At 40.2% G+C, this 18,148-nt stretch overlaps 1 protein-coding gene across 4 annotated transcripts in view; it reads right to left on the bottom strand.

Annotated features, from left to right (window-relative positions):
- VTI1A (vesicle transport through interaction with t-SNAREs 1A) overlaps positions 1-18,148 on the bottom strand; it is a 360,713-nt gene that overhangs the window by 299,402 nt on the left and 43,163 nt on the right. The window lies entirely within an intron of this gene.

Raw genomic sequence — 18,148 nt, 5'->3', positions numbered from 1 at the left:
ATTAATAATTGTAATGGTTAAATTTCATCCTCTGATATTTTTGTTATACCACATCTTTGCTCTGTATGTTTTCTAGCTATTCCTTCAGTGAAATTCAGTCTGAATTGATGGAATCACAAACTAGCCTAAGGGGAGCATGCAACTACGCAAATTCAGCTTATGACTCCTCAACAAGCTGAAGTTAGAACATTTAAAGTAAAAAACTGAAATTAAATGCATGTGATTTCACTCATACAAATCTCAGTTAATTCATCCAAATGCAAACATTTACATTTTGAAGATGAATTTCTTTTGATTTAAACTATGTTACAAGAATGTAGCACTTTGCAGATTCTGTTAACATGTCACATGGCAAAGTCATAGAAAGCATTACGCAATTTAGCAACAGGTATGATGCTCAGGTGAGGTTTTAAATTGGATAGCTAGAAAAATAATATCTCCATACACAAGCATGGAAAGAACCTCCCTAATGAAACAAGATCAAAGCTGGTTGGGCCAGAACATTTACGTTAACTCCTGTACTTCAGAAAACAGCTAAGGAAAAATTATTCTGCTTCAGAGGTATAAAATCACATTAGTTTAAAGACATGGAAAGGTGTATGCTATATGCAATTTCATTTCAAACTGTTCAAAAATATATGCTGAAAAAGACTTGCAGAGAAAGTATGTATGTTAAAGCAAGTGGAATGAACATTAAGAATAGATCAATGTAGGGAGACAGGATATGTATGTTCTTCACACTACAACAATTTTTAGAAAGTTTGAAATTCTTTTTAAATAGGAAATTTTAAATTAATAAAATATAAGACAAGATTAGTGGATGAAGTGGATAGGGAACTTCTGGTAAGCTAATTTTCACCAAGTAATTGAAGTTTGAGATAAGCTGAATGGTAAATCCTTGAAGATACGATAAATCTTAAAGAAAAATATCGGACCATTCTTCCTTTAAAAATCAAACAATTTAAACTTTGAATTTCACCACAGAGGATGGTGGTATTCTCAAGAAAAACATGAGACTTCATAAAAATAGCAACATAATTGTTGAAAAATAGCAACATAATTTTATGTTCTGGTTCAGCTATTGGTGTGTATTCCAAAAAACCTAAAAACTTGTTAGCAAAGTTTAAAGTTATCACTGCAAGGTTACAAAAAGGGATATTATCTACCATCTACAAAAGTCTGCGTGGATAGTATGCTTCTTTTTCATTTTATTTTAAATTTGAGGAAAGTAATTATGAGACTGATTTTCAGATCAGAAATCAGAATTGATTATATAATTTCCCATAAATGCCTTGACAGACCTGATACAAACCTCACTCTAGTACTGTAGCCCTAGCTGGGGCTCCTGCTCCTGCTCCTATGTCATTTTCTAATGTTCCAGAAGAGAACACATACTTCGGGGCAGTCAGACACATACCCACTAAACTTTGACTTGATTCGGCAACTAAGGCAGTGCTGATCTGTCTAATTTTGACTATGATAGCACTGGACAGGGAGTGAAAGTAATTCTGGTCTCTAAAAAGTACATAGCCAATTCTGGCACTCCATAAATATGCAATCCTAATAGGACCTTAGGGCTAGAAGAGACCTTGAGAGTCCTCTATGTGCCTTGCTCCCTTTTGCCGTCCTGCACAAAATGCATCTTAGGAAGACCTCCAGGAAGTCCCTTTACTTGTACAGAGAGGCTTTCCCACAATCACTGGTTACTGTCAGGAATTATTTTCTTAAATTATACTTAAATCCACAGTACTACAGTTTCACATACAGGAGAGAAGAACAAACAGCTGCTGACCATACTTGGCATAACAGCTCTTCACAGACTTGAAGATACTTAACAACTCCACAACTTTCCATTCAGGAAAAACGATCCCAGGACCTTTCTTCATCTGTCTAATTTTCCAACTCTTTAATCATCTGAGGGGCACGCCCCAGAGTTTTCTTTGAATTATCTTTAGGCATGGTATTCTCAATTGGAAGCAGAGATAGACATTAGTGGATTCTTGCTGCATCTAACATGAACCGAACTGTATTCAATCTAACTCTTAATATGTCAAGTTGAGGAAACCATTCCTTTTCTGTTTTTTCTTATTTTTGTTCTGGGTATGTTTCATATTATACATACGTAACAATTTTTATTTGCATTTTGAGGTTATAGTTTTTAATCCTCTTTAAAATTTGTTGTCTTTGAAGAAATAATACAACAAAGTAGAAAAGGTATGAGGCTTGGGCAGCCAATAAGGCTGGATTCAAATATTAGCTTTGTCATTTTTGACTGTGATTAAAAAGGCCTACCTATGAAAATGTTTCAAAAAATTCAAGGAAAAGTAATATCAAAAGTAGCTTTTCCCAGAACTTTTTGAATGCACTTCACATGCACTGGTTTCAAAAAATCTTAAACCAAAATAAAAACCTTCAATTCCAGTTTTCACAAATTTTTTAAAGTACCCTCATGCTTGATTTTTGCTGAGATAGTTTTTAAACAGTTAATATGGTGCTTGACAGATATTAGGAATTAAAGCAAATAAATGCTTAGGATCATTACTAAGAATTTTAGCAGATTGATTATTCTTGCACACAAAGCTGTGGGTTTGACCCTTGGCTCCATACTGGAAGAGTTCCTCAGTACTCAACGAGGCCACTTGTGTTCTGGTCCCTGTTATAACCCAACCACACATGACTAAGAGACCCAACAGCTCATGTTTTCCAAGTTGATCTTGGCTGCCAAGTCCAATTTGCCTCCATTTCTGGCCTTTTAACTTTTGATTTTTTTTTTTTTTTGCCTTTACAAGTATCCAACCTTGATTTTCTCTGCTTTGAGCCTCAATGTTTTCTAAAGATACAGCTTTCCATTATCCTTTTACTCATTCCCAAACTAAAGAACACGTTGCACAATAGAAAAGCCATGAATATGTTTCATTATCAGCACGTTACTGAATAGTATGTGACACTAACTGATTCAAGTCAAATTGTGCTATTTATATCTATGTGACTGCAGAGAGGGAGTCTACACTTTCTTAGATCAAGTCTGCACATATGCATTAAAAGAGTAAGGATGCATACTTTGTTGTAATGATTAAATAGGATGTATAATACGTGCATAGCTTCAAACATCAACAGCTTCCATTTAAGTCACCATTTTTTCCTTATGGAATGAGGTGGGTAGATGAAAAACAAGAATAAATATTTTAATTCTCTATTTTTGGAAAAACTAGAAAATAAATTATTTATAAACCCCAAATCCACAGATCGATGAGATTAACAGCATTTCAGAACTGTTGCATCCACCTGGGCAGAACCCTTGGAGAGCACGCACCACATTGAGACCCTGGGTTGATTTCAGGTGGCACTTCCCCATCCTCTGGTACTGGGATAACTGGGAGACTCAGTATCGCCTTTCCTCTTTATCTCCTCCCTTCCCCTAGAAATGCGAAAATGAAATAGAAAGTTTGGAAACAATGATCACACTCATTTCTCCCTAACCCTAGATCCTTCCCACCCTGATCAACTATGTAAACATCATCCAAAAAAAAAAAGTTAAAAAAACACACAAATATGTGGACAGATGTCCAAAAGCCAATGAGATTGAGTAGAGGTCACTCGATGAAGGTGACAAGAATGAAGGATGATAGAAGCATTCAGAAATAGTTGGGTTAAAAGAACAATGGCCAAAATGTGCTTTCAAAGACAAGGCCTCATTCTGAAGCACCATAGCTCTACTGTTTGAAATGAGTGTGGGAACAGGTGTGAGTTAAATACTAACAGAAGCCCTTTTAGACAGACTTGACAGGCATATAAGAAAGAATAACTTGGGCTTTTCTACCTCAAGGATAGAAAAGAAATCACTGCTTTCCCCTTAATAAATGCAACACGCTGAAGAAACTACAAAACCGGTTGTAGAAACCTATCAGAAAGCGCATGACACAAAGACACCCAAATGAAGTACATTCAGAAAATCTTTCATATGAAAAAAGAGTCGCAGAGCTATCTCACCCCTGATGAAATGGAAAATCCTCCACACATACAGGCAAGAATAAACCAAGCACACTGCTAACAAACTTCTAAGGGCTGCATCACAGTTGGCACAACAGGTTAGGAATTCTTTTTTTTTTTTTTTTTTTTTTAATTATTTATTATTTAACTTCAGTAATTACATTGTATTATGTGACACAGTTACATAGATACTTGGGTTCTCCCCACCCCTCCCCAAACCCTCCCACCATGGTGGATTCCTCCACCTTATTGCATAACCACAGCTCAAGTTCAGTTGAGATTTCCCCATTGCAAGCGTATACCAAACATAGAGTCCAGCATCTTATTGTCCCGTCAAGTTCAACGGTTTCTTAGGTATACCCTCTCTGGTCTGATGACAGAGCCAGCAGAGTATCATCCCAGTCAATTGAAAGCTCCAACATACCATCAGCAAAAATTTACATCATTATGGAATTAATTGACATAGTAATGAGTAACCAATATGTTAAAAGTAAATGCGGGTTCCCAGCCACCTTCTGTGACCACCTCACCTATACTTCAATTTTAGTTTATACACAACATGTAACATTCAAAACATAACATGTTATACATAACATCATATCATCTTAAATTAAGGCAAACAAAAGGGAACCCTACTCCACTGCTGGTGGGGCTGCAGGCTGGTACAGCCTCTATGGAAATCAGTATGGAGACTATTCAAACAACTCAAATTCAACATACCGTATGATCCAGCAATAGCACTCCTAGGAATATATCCAGAACACTTGTTCTATGAGAAACCAACATGTACTCCTATGTTCATAGCAGCACAATCAGTAATTGCAAAAACATGGAAACAACCAAAATGCCCATCAACAGAGGATTGGATAAGAAAGCTATGGTTCATCTACTCCATGGAATACTACTCAGCTATTAAAAAAAACAAAATGCAGTTCTTTGTGGCCAAATGGGCCAAACTGGAAACCATAATGCTAAGGGAAATGAGCCAATCCCAACAGGTTAGGAATTCTTGAGTCACCAGGCAGGGTGTAAGACCCAGCCGATGCTCATCGTGGCTGTAGCATGGTGGAGCACTGAGAGAGATGGCTCTCTGGATTGTAGAAGATGTCCCCAATTTTGGAGTAGCCGGCCTTCCAAAGGGACGATGCAGAGAGAGGTACACGATATTCTAAAATTGTACCAGAAACCAGGAATAGGGAAGAAAAGTCAGTGGAAATCTATTGGAAGTATCCCAGTGTGCCAACTACCAGCAGGAAAGGGACATGGCAGGGCTGAAAGAAAACCCTTTGGAGGCATTCTGGATCCTCAAAAGATATAAGGCAAGTACTCTTCGAAGGTTCAGTCTACGCAGCCAGGCAACGGATTCTCTCACTGTACATAAAGAAAGCCAGGAGCAAAAGTCGGAAACAAAAACAATGTGCCCAAGAGATCTCTGTGAGTATTCCAATGCCTGCAGCACAGGCCCTGGCGAAAAGACAAAGACCAAAAAGCCTAATCCCAGGCTTAACCAAAGCTGTGAAAAGTCTCCATAGAATCCAGATGAAGATTGGTGGGATTTGGCTTCTTCACTCCTTCAGCATGAAAGAAATGGTAGTAATAGGTGTTCTTTTATTTTAAAAAATTTTAAGATTTATTTATTTTTATTGGAAAGTCAGATTTACAGAGAGAAGGGGAGAGAGAGACAAAGATCTTCCATCTTTTGGTTCACTCCTCAAATGGCTGCAACAGCCGGCACAGAGACTATCCAAAGCCAGGAGCCAGGAGCCTCCTCCTGGGTTCCCATGTGGGTGCAGAGTTCCAAGGCTTTAGGCCATCCTCGACTGCTTTACCAGGCCACAGGCAGGGAGCTGGAAGGGAAGGGAAAGAGCCAGGGCACAAAATGGCACCTGTATGAGATTCTGGCAGATGCAAGGCGAGGACTTTAGCTACCAGGCTACCACTCCAGGCCCAGTAATTGTTTTTAATTAATATTTTTGGTTTTCATTAAATTTTATTTATTTCACTATCCACTGAACTTTCACATAAAATATATGACATACGAGAAAAAAATCTCAAAATTCTTGAATAAGCATAATAATATTAATAATAAGTCATAGTCATACAGCAAGGAAAACTGTTGTGGTGCTGTGGGCCTGCAATGGGTTCAAGTCATAACTGCTTCCCTGTTTATGCAGCCCCTCCTAAAGCACCTGGAAAACAGCAGAATATGGGCCAAGTTCATGGGCCCCTACTATCCATGTGGGAAACCCAGATGGAGTTCCAACTTTTGAGGGTATCTGGGGAATGACCCAATGCTTGAAAGATCTCTTTCCTTCTAACTTCGCCTATCAAACAAGTAAATAAAGCTTAAGTAAAACACAGAATGAGAAGGGAATCTGTCAAGCTAAAATTCAATATTCACAGAATAAGTTACTAAAAATGATGACATAATAGAGATATTTTTCAGACAGATAAAAACTGAGAATTTGCCTCCAGCAAGGCTGTCCAACTAGAAATGCTGAAAAGAGTTCTTTAGACTGAAGAAAACTAATACCCATAGAAACAGATTTGTACGCATGAAGAAAAGAGCTCCAATAAGAGTAAATATTTCTGCGAATGGGAAAGATCCCTCTAAGCACTTGCTACACTACTAACAGCACATGTAGGAGTGAAATATACAGCAGCCGGAGCAGAAGCCACAGAAGACAGGGGAGTGGCACTGTGTTGCCTAAAGCCTTACGTCGCCCAGAAAGTAACATGGCATTGTTTGAAAATAGATGGTTATGTCTGAAAACTCATATTACACTCCCTATAAAAACTGCTTAAGCATAAAACAGAGAGGGTGATTAAAATGTTAATTCCAGAAATAGAACACAACGTTTGAAAGTATGTGATTTGTTCAAATAAAGGCAAGGAATAAGGGGGCTTGCCTTTGCCTCAGTAGCTGTCACCTGGAATGTTTGCATCCCACATTAGAGCACCTGAGCTATGGTCCTAGTCCAACTTCCAATTCCGGTTTCCTGTTAATGTGTGCCACAGGAAGCAGCATGTGAGAGTTCAGTACGTGGGGGCCCTTTATCTACAGCGGAGAGTCAGATTCAGCCTGGCTCAACCCCCAGCAGTGTAGACATTTGGAAAGTGAACCAGCAGATGGAAACCGTGTCTCTCTCTCTCTCTCTCTCTCTGCCTTTCAAGTAAATAAACTTACAAAAAGAAAAAGGAACAAAAAACCATACCCATTAAATATTTACAGCCATAAACGCTAAGATAGTTCAGCCAAGCTGTTTTGTGTTTTGTTTCGAGATTTCGTTTTGTTTTTGTTTGTTTGTTTGTTTTTTAACTTGGAAAGTCAGAGTTATTACAGAGAATCTTCCATCTACTGGTTCACTTCTCAAATGGTCACAACAGCTAGAGTTAAACTGATTTGAAACCAAGAACCAGGTCTAGGTCTCCCACATGGATGCAGGGGCCCAAGGACTCGAACCATCTTCTGGTGCTTGCCCAAGACACAAGCAGGGAGCTATATTAGGAAGTTGGCAACCATATGCCATGCCAGGGCTGGCAGGCAGATTAACTTCCTATACCATCATGCCAGCCCCAGCAAAGCGGTTTTCTAAGAATAAAATAACATCTTATTAAACATATTAGCAATTATGGTTAGTCTGGAAGAGTTAGATGTATATAATTGGAAAAGGAAATGAATGCTTGGCATCACAGTTAAGCCACCTCTTTGAGCACTCAAATCCAATTTCAATGTGTCTGGGTTCAGGTGCCATCTCCACTTCCAATTCCAGCTTCCTGTGAAAGCGCATCTGGGAGGTAGCAGGTGGCGGCTCAAGTACCAAGAAGAGGGTATAGAAGAAAGTCCCTATTTAAGGTAAAATCATAGTGGACAAAACTATAAGAAATAAATTTAATCTTATTTCCGATAACATCAAGGTGCCAAAAGGTTACCTACGGCTCTGAATGCAGAAACATAAAAACATATGTTACAACCAAAGAACTAAAAAAACTGTTAATGCCAAAATACAGACTAAAATTCAGTGTTTGACTAAACAAAGTCAAAACAGAAATTATAAACTGAAAAAAAAATCAATTCCCTTTTTAACAAAAGTTAAACTTCAAAACATACTGCATAAAACACCTTGGAGATTAATCAGGAAAAAGATCAACAACTGGTTCCTGGCTCACCCCTGGTCACTGCAGCCATCTGGGGAGTGATCCAGCTGGGGAAAGAGCTCTCCTTCTTTCTCCATAACTCTGCATCTCAAATAAACAAATATTTAAAAATAACAACAACAAAAAGGACCAATGTGTGGTGTAGCTGGCAAAAGCTGCTGCCTACACCACTGGTATCGCAAACGGGCACTGGTTCATGTTCCAGCTGCTCCACTTAATGTCCAGCTCCCTGCTAATGGCCTAGGAAAAGCAGAACATGGCCTAAATGTTTGGGCCCCTGCCACTCAGGTGTTTCCACAGACAAAGTCTGTAGAAGGCAATAAGGAAAAGATGAATATTGGAAATGCTTGCATTCTGAAAACATCATTCTCTCTTAAGATCCTTATTGGGCTGGAATTGTGGAACAGGGGGTTAGCCCACCATTTGGAATGTTGGTATCCCACAACCAAAATGTCATTCAAGTCCCCAGTGTTTTGCGTCCAGTCTATCTCCCTTCAAATGTGCTTGGCTAAGCAGTAGAGGATGGTCCAAGTGCTGGGGGCCCTGCACCCATGGAGGAGACTCAACAGAGTTCTGGCCACCTCAGACAGGACTGGCCTTCGTTGTCACAGCCATCGGGGAGTGAATCTGTGCATGGGGAAAAAAAAATCTCTCTCCATTTCTTTGTCTCTCCTTCTTTCTGTTGCTCTACTTTTCAAATAAAGCAATCATTTTTAAAGGAGCATCAGGTTGCAGTTTTAGAAAAAAATTCAATACTTTCCTGTGAATACTTTGTATGATAACTTAGATAACAAGGAAACTTGAGGCACAAGATTAAGAAGAAATTTCAAAACTAAGAGATATTTTGGAAATTGGAGTGTTTTCCCAGGGGAAAAAGAAGGGATTTCCATGTTCAAGGCATTGCAAAAAGTGGACGGGGCAGAACATTGAGCAGTGTGTGGCAGGGAACGCGCATGCTCTGATGGCTAGAAGCAGGAATAAGAAGCTGGCAGACCTTTTCCAGTCTCGGTTTCTGCAGATCTAGAACTTCAGTCTTCATGTGCACGCTCAAGTAAGATGTGGGAACTGCCAGCCCAGAGGCTGACACTAGAAACACACTGCTGCACGTGGATGACAAACAGCAAATTACAGACCTCAAAAGGTAGAAGGTTATACAATGGTTGTTTTCAAATCACTCCCAAAGGCACTGTCTGCCAATGGAAGAAAAGTGAGAAATTTATTTAAATAAAACATTCGCTCAGTAACAAAATTTTAATTTTAGGTATAATTAAATTAAATGACTAGTTTATCAAATAAGAAGTGCCTTTTTCTCAGAAAAAAAAAGTCAACATCTATAATAGTTTGCTTTCTTTCAGGGATGGAAAAAAAAAACCTAAGCAATTTAAATTTAAAAAGCATATCCCAAATTATTTAAAATGCTCTTTCACTTGTTCCTAAGGAATCAAGATGTAAAAACACGGGAATTATTTGCTTACTAGATACTGACACTAGAAATAGAATAATGAAAAATAAGTCAAGTTGGTTAGATTGGTGGTGGGTGAAAGAATCAGGCTTAATTCTAAACTACCATTAAAAAACACCTAGGGGCCCGGCGGCGTGGCCTAGTGGCTTAAGTCCTCGCCTTGAACACCCCGGGATCCCATATGGGCGCCGGTTCTAATCCCGGAAGCTCCACTTCCCATCCAGCTCCCTGCTTGTGGCCTGGGAGAGCAGTCGAGGACGGCCCAATGCACTGGGACCCTGCACCCGCGTGGGAGACCCAGAAGAGGTTCCAGGTTCCCGGCATCGGATTGGCGCGCACTGGCCGTTGTGGCTCACTTGGGGAGTGAATCATCGGATGGAAGATTTTCCTCTCTGTCTCTCCTCCTCTCTGTATATCTGACTTTGTAATAAAATAAATAAATCTTTAAAAAAAACACCTAGAACTATACCAGATTGTAACTTATATTTTCTTTCTAATTACTGAACACAGCTACCATTTCTTGAGTTCTGTCTCCATCACGGACATTATTTGAAGCACCTCACACTGCACTAACTCATTAAATGCTCCTAATCGTTCTGTGCATTGGTTCACATCATCATCGCACTTTACAGTCCAGGAACCCAGGCTCTGGAGCAGGTGTCTGCCCGCAGGTCTAGATGCCCAAGTCAGTCTCTGGGTTTCATGAATGACTCTGCCTCGTGACTCCAGCTTCCTGCCAATGCAGATTCTACAGGCAACAGGGACAGCTTGAGTTGCTGGGAGTGTGCTGCTGCTCGTGGGAGACCCAGACCGAGTTCTTGGCAGCCCACGTCAGTCCTGGTCCAACCCCAGCCGTTACAGGCTCTTGGGGAGTGAACCAGCACATGGAGCTGTGTCATTCCATCTCATAAATAAATACAATGCATACTTTCTTCATAAGACAAAAACTTCCCATTCCTGAAAAAGCTGTAGATGTTTGATTCCAGAAACTGGAGCCAATCCTAAAAAAAAGATAAAGCCTTGTTGCTGGTCACATACAGGGGTTAGGAAGAAAGAAAATGCATCTGACTTTCAGAAAAGTACTTTGAAATGGCTGACTTGATGACAGTGAATCAGCATCGTGTTCACCTGGAAAATCCAACACACACAAATTTGCAGCCATCCTTCTTACACGCCACAATGGTCGGAGTGAAACATTCACTTACATTTTAATGGTTTTCCTTTTTTTTTCTTTGTGTTTCTTTAATTTAATAATTTTCTTTTTTTTTAAGGGCGATTGAGTGGAAGGCCACAGCTGTAACTGCAAACATTAATCTCTGAATTCTACAAGATAAGCGAAAACATTATACTAGAGTGGTGGTCCTTACTTATAAGAGCAACGGTGAGCTTGCAAGTGAGTTTGTAGGGCAGGAAGAGCACAGAGTTAGAAACTATGGGACTCAGTGATAACTTCAAGTGGAGTCACAGAAAAGAAACAGATTAGTAATGTCTTCCAAGTTTTCCATGTGGGTACCTGGACAGATGGTGCATTAACTCGTAGAACCACTCTTGGCACTGACAAGAATAATAAATACAGGAAGCGAAACAGGTGGGAGGAAAGTTATTGAGAATGAGTTCAGTTTGGAATATATTTGGATGTTTGAGGGACTGGTATGTGCAATGGACAACTCAAAAGTTGGTGTGGAGTCTAACAAGAGTCTGGTCTAAAGACTTGGTTTTGAAGTTATCATATAGGCTATTAGTGAAAACCATGGGCATACACAAAATTAACCAGAGAACAAACAGTTAAGTCAAACAATAATGACCTGAAACCAAAAACATTAACAGTGAGGCAGAAAAAGAGACTCCAATAGAGACAGAATAAACAGCCAGGAAGAAACCCAAGGAGAATGATGGTGAGTGAGTCTGTTTCAGTGAGAATAAAGTGAATCAAGTGTATGTAAAAGACATGCAATATAAAAACTGGAAAAGAAGAGACAGGGGGTCATGTGTGAGCTTAGCCAAGCAGTTTCAGAGGCGTAATGATCTATTATCATTGCTAGCAACACTATATTAGAAGTTGAACACTTGGGTATTCCCTTATATACATACATATATTTTTTTACATGCACCATCTCTTTTTCCCTAAATATGGTAATACTGGTATAATGTAGAGACTAGATAAGGCTACTTTCCCCAAGCATGGTTATTTTTTCATTTTCCTTAAACCTTTGTTGACATCTAGCAGATGAATGATTGATCACACCATTCCTCCAACCTCTATTCTCTTTGAACCAAACTCTACTGGGTAACATTCTAGTCCCGGAGGTGAAAACACAATAATTCAGATAGAGACACTAAGGAAGGAAGACATTTATTAAAGTGACAGGCTACCTGAATCTAGCACCTATCACATGAAGCAAGAGCAATTTTAAGAAAACTGTTCAGCTGAATATGATAACTCTTGGAATTCACAGGAGCTACCCTCCACCCCCCAAAAGAAGTCTTAGCTCTAATATGCCCATTCTGTCTCTACAGGACCTCAGCCCCATATGAGTCAAGCAAAAAACAGTCCTAAAAATCCACTTTTTATCTATCTAATGTAAATATTATAATTTTTCTCTAACTAGTCATATTAATGTTCTTTGAACAAATACAGTACAGTCCCTAGGACTCCTGAAAAGGAAAAGGCTGTCACTGAGTTCACATGGTGCCGGGTGGTGATAAGGAGGTCAGACCATCATGAGCGTGGAATCCACAGGTAAATTTTGCAATCAGAAATGTGTCCATTTTCAAACAAAATAAACTGACTTCAATTATTTGGATGATAACATGGCAGGATCTACTAATATTCTATAAATCATACTACAACAGAATTTCTGAATAACAAGCCTCGTTAAAAAATAACTTCATTCTCCTACGGATGAGGGATATGTACATTATGGTCTAATAACACAGACCACTACTTAGGTCAATAGAACTAGGCCATGCTTCAGAAAATGGTGTATTTTACCCAAGAACTAAAATTTACTCTGAATGCTTGAATAGCAAATATATGAGGCGCATAACTCAGAGAAGAAACACTAAGGAACATCAAACATTCAAAATTATGATGGAAATTACTTAGAGATGAGCTATTTTATTACTTTTTCCCATTCATAATAAAAAACGAAAAATCAATGGAAAGTAATCATTCAAGTTCTTGCTTTCAGAACTGTAATTTTTTGGAGAGATTAATCAAATCTTTCCATCCTTTCCTGTACATAAAACTGGCAATAGATTATGGGAGATTCTATACCAGAGATAAATGTTAACCTATTTTATATACTTATCTAGATCTATTTTATGAACTGAAAAATACAACTTTAGTAAACTACAGTGGATAAGTAAATGGTTTTCACTCAGTGTACTACTGAGTAGCCAAATGGGGAATGTGAATTTACCATCAAGAAAAGCCTCAGGCCAAACAAACTGTGTCTCTTGGAATTTGTCCTAATTTATATTGGTTTTGCTCTAAAATTGGTAAGACATGCTTCAAAAATTAACCAAATTTTAAAAATAGTCCATATATTTTTTAAAAGATTTATTTTATTTTTATTACAAAGTCAGATATATTGAGAGGAGGAGAGACAGAGAGGAAGTGGAGCTGCCGGGATTAGAACCAGCAGCCATAAGGGATCAAGGCGAGGACCTTAGCCACTAGGCCACGCTGCCGAGCCCAATAGTCCATATATTTTTGAACTTACTATATATCTGGTATGTTCTAAGAGATGTGAGCATGTGTGTGTATATCACTTTATCACAACATCTATGAGGCAGATGCAATGTCCATTTTACAGATGTGAAAACTGAGGCAGGGAAAATAAACAAGCAACCTACCCAAATTCAAAAGGTTAACAAGTGTTGTAATAAGGATTTAAAACCAGGCAAAATTTGTGAGCCACTTAACAGAATCAACTTTTGAGTTGATAACAGAATCAACTCAAACATTTCTCCTTTTATATAATTGCCACTGTCCCCCTTCCTCAAGAATAAACAATATCCAACATGTATGTTTTGTTTTTAAAGTAACATTATCTTAAAAATTAGTCCAAATGGGCCTGCTGCAGTGGCACAGCAAGCTAAGCCTCCACTGCAGCACTATATCCCACATGAGCATTCCAGTTGCTCCACTTTGGATCCAGCTCCTTGCTTTTGGCCTGCGAAAGTGGAGACTGGCCCAAGTCCTTGGGCTCTCTAATCCACGGGGGAGACCTGGAAGAGGCTCCTGTCTCCTGGCTTCGGATCAGCTCAGCTCTGTCTGTTGTGGCCATTTGGGGAGTGAGCCAGTGGGTGAAGTCTCTCTCTGCTGTCCTTCTCTTTCTCTAACTCTGTCTTTCCTTTAAAAACAAACAAATCTTGGGCCCGGCACGACAGCATAGTGGTTAAAGTTTTCGCCTTGTATGCGTCGGGATCCCATGTGGTCACCGGTTCTAATCCTGGCAGCTCTGCTTATCATCCAACTCCCTGCTTGTGGCTTGGGAAAGCAGTCAAAGACGGCCCAAAGCCTTGGGACCCTGCATCCATGTGGGAGACCTGGAAGAAGCTTCTGGCTCCTGGCTTCGGATTGGCTCAGCTCCAGCCACTGCGGTCACTTGAGGAGTGAATCATCGGACGGAAGATCTTCCTCTCTTTCTCTCCTCCTCTCTGTATATCCGCCTTCCCAATAAAAATAAATAAATCTTTTTCAAAAAATTAATCCAACTGATAGCTGTATGCATTTCCTCAAAACAAAAAAGGCACAAAATATTCGGTTTGGTTAAGGAAAACAAAACTTTGAGTGGTTATGACCAAAAAGGAATGCCCTTCTAGAGGATTCAGCGCAAGTCAGAATCCAAGCTATACCAAGCAGATCTCAGCCTAAAAAGTTGTATTTGAGCAGTATCTGCACTATCAGGACTCTTTAAATGGTAACTGACAAATAACTGCTTAAGTGAAATGAATACAGGATTTGTTTAATGCATCAATGATTTTGCCATAATGATCTTAATATAGAAATATTTCCATGATTATGGCTAGGAGTGATCAAGCCTGGCTTTAAAAGCATTTGCTGAGCGGCTGGAGTAGGTGGCATAACAAGCTAATCCTCCCCTTGTAATACCAGCATTCTATATGGGTACCAGTTCATGTCCTGGTTGTTCCACTTCCCATCCAGCTCTCTGCTTATGGCTGGGAAGGCAGCAGAGGCTGGCCCAAATCCTTGGGCCATGTAGTCACATGGGAGACCCTGAAGAAGAAGAAAGGATTTGCCGAATTTTTTTCCTACCATTCAATCCACAGGTTTTGTCAAGGTCTAACAGAGACCATCATGCTGATAGTCTGACAAATTCTCCTTGAACCTCTTCAAATTACTGTGTATATATCACTGTGGCGAAGCTCTTTGGGCTACAGGTTAAGACACCACCAGGGATCCTTAAACCCATATTGGAGTGCTTAAATTCAAGTCCTCTCCGAGTTCTGATTTCAACTCTGCTAAGGTGCCCTCTGACACACAGCAGGTGATGACCCCCAAGGCTGGGTCCCTGCCACCCATGTGAGAGACCGGGATTAAGTTCCTGGCTACTCACCTCATCCAGCTCTAGGTACTGGGCTCCTTTGGTCAATCAATAGATGAACATTCACTGTCACTTCCTCTCTTCTTTCTCTTAAGAAAACCCTAGTTTTTGTTTTGTTTCGTTTTTAAGTAAATGTTTTGAGGGCCTTGGCAGCCACAGGTCATGGTGTAAACATGCCCAAATCCAAGAACCACACCACACACAACAGTTCTGAAAGTGGCACAGAAACGGAATCAAGAAGCCCTGATCACAGATATGAATCTCGTAAAGGGGTGGACCCCAAGTTCCTGAGGAACATGTGCTTTGCCAAGAACAACAAGAAGGGCCTGGAGAAGATGCAGGCCAATGATGTCAAAGCCATGAACACACATGTCAAGGCCATCTAACTCATGGTCAGACCCAAGGAAGTGAAACCCACCATCCCCAAGGCAGTAAGCATCAAGCTCGATCGACTTGCCTGCACACCCACCCCAAGCTTGGAAAGCATGCTCATCATGCCCACATGGTCAAGAGTCTCTGACTGGCCCAGTCAAAGCCAAGACCTAACCTCAGACCAAGGCTCAAGTCAAGGGCAAGACCATGCCCAGACCAAGTCCAACGCCCCAGCCCAGGCTGTACAAGCAGTACCTGCTCCAGCTCAGCCTCCTCCCAAAGGTGTCCAGCCCCCCAGGAAGGCTCTATCAGTGGATCTTCCATCCACTGATTTACTCCCAAGAGGATGGAACTAAGCTGATTTAAAGAGAGGAGCTGAGCTGATCCAAAGCCAGGAGCCAAAAGCCAGGAGCCAGAAGCCTCCTCCAGGTCTCCCATGTGGTAGCAGGGTCCCAAGGCTTTGGGCAGTCCTCGACTGCTTTCCCAGGACACAAACAGGAGCTGGATGGGAAGCAGGGCCACAGGGACACAACCTGGCACCCATATGGGATCTCTGTGCATGCAAGGACTTCAGCCATTAGGGTACAGTGCTGGGCTCATTTTTTTCAGTTTTTAAAAATATAATTATGTGCCACAATACATTTGCGTAAGTATAAGTTCTTCCCTCCTCCTTCCTTTCCATTCTCCTCATCCCTATTATTATTATTCTCCAAATTATCAGAATAGTATAGTCCCTTAGTAACAGTTACAAGATTAACTTTCTGCTATTTAAATGTATCATGACAGGGTAAGTATAGCTAAAGACAGAAAATTTAGTACATTCTGTATGGGTATATTCACACATTTCAAAATGGAAATCCTATTTTTATTCAGGAGTAGAGATGTGTACTACAATGTAACTTTACTTCCCAGTATGTTAGTCTCCATTGTACCATTCACCTGTGAGAATATACACATATACTTGATTACTTATATCTATTTATCTTGTGATTTTCCTTAAACATTATCTTGTATCAGAAAGAACACATGATATTTGACATTTTAAGACTGGCTTATTTCACTTAGAATATTGGTCTCCAATTGGGACCGTTTTATTGCAAATAACAGGATTTGGTTCTTTTTAATGATTAAATAGTATTCCAAAGAGTAGATGTACCAGTTTCTTTATCCATTCATCTGACACAGGCAACTTGGTTGCTTCCATGTTCTTGTTATTGTGAATTGTGCTACTACAAACATAAATTTGCAGATTACTCTCTCACGTGTGTATTTCATCTCCTTTGGATACATTCTCAACAGTAGGATGATTGGATTGCATCATAGACCAATCCTCAGCTCTGAGCACTTACATACTGACTTCTGCAATGACTGCACTCATTTATACTCCCAGCAACAGTAGAGTAGGGTAACTTCCCCCCCTCCTCCACGTCCTTGTCAGCTGCTGTTTGTTGATTTCGGCATGGAGGCCACTCTCACTGGAGTTAGGGGAAACTTCAAGGTGGTTTCTAATTGCATTTTCCTAATAGCTAGAAAGCCTGGGCATCTTTTCATACATCTATGAGTCATTTCAATTTGTTCTTTTGAAAAATGTCTGTTCATGTCCTGCACCATTTCTTAATAATTGTTATTGTTGAATTTCTGAATTTCTTTGTACATCTCGGGTATCAGTCTCTTACCTTCTCTGTAGTATATAAAGATATCCTCCCATTCCGCTGGTTGCCTGCTCACTCTGTTGACTCTTTCTGTGCTGCACAGAAGTTTCTTAGTTTAACTCCTATGAGTTTGGTCAAGAACTCACTTCTACCTTTCTTTTTTTTAGGATTTATTTTATTTTATTGCAAAGTCAGATATACAGAGAGAAGGAGGGAAAGAGAGGAAGAGCTTCTGTCCAATGATTCATTCCCCAAGTTATTGCAGTGGCCGGAGCTGAGCTGATCCGATGCCAGGAGCCAGAAGCTTCTTCCAGGTTTCCCACATGGTTGCAGGGTCCCAAGGCTTTGGGCCGTCCTCAACAGCTTTCCCAGGCCACAAGCAGGGTGCTGGATGGGAAGCGGGGCTGCTAGGATTAGAACCAGTGCCCATATGGGATCCTGGTGTGTTCAAGGTGAGGACTTTAGCTACTAGGCCACCACGCCAGGCCCTTCTACCTTTCTTTATAAGTATTCTGCTCTAGTTCCTTTTTGTTGTCAATATTTATGTATTTATTGGGAAGGCAGATTGGAATAAAGAGGAAGAAACAAATCTTTGACCTATCGGTTCACTCCTCAAATGGCTAGAGCAGCCAGGGCTGGGCCAGACTGAAGAGAGGAGACAAGGACACCATCCTGGTCTCCCATACGGCTCACAGGAACCCAAGTTCTTGGGTTAACCTCCATTGCTTTTCCAGGCACAATACCAGGAAGGTGAACTAGAACAGTAGCCAAAACTCAAGCAGGTATTCCATTGAGATGCTGACATTGCAAGTAGCAGCCTGATCCACTGGGCCACAATGCCAGCAAGCTCATCAAGTACTAAAATTTTAAATGTTACCTCTATGTTGATAGATAAAGTTTATCTAACTCTAAATAAGAAGAAATGGCTGCAGAGCCAGACT

Source organism: Ochotona princeps, chromosome 13 (genome assembly GCF_030435755.1).
Source record: "Ochotona princeps isolate mOchPri1 chromosome 13, mOchPri1.hap1, whole genome shotgun sequence".
Lineage (NCBI taxonomy): Eukaryota > Metazoa > Chordata > Mammalia > Lagomorpha > Ochotonidae > Ochotona > Ochotona princeps.
The sequence above is the reverse complement of the archived record's forward strand: the minus strand, read 5'-3'. Positions and strand labels throughout refer to the sequence as shown.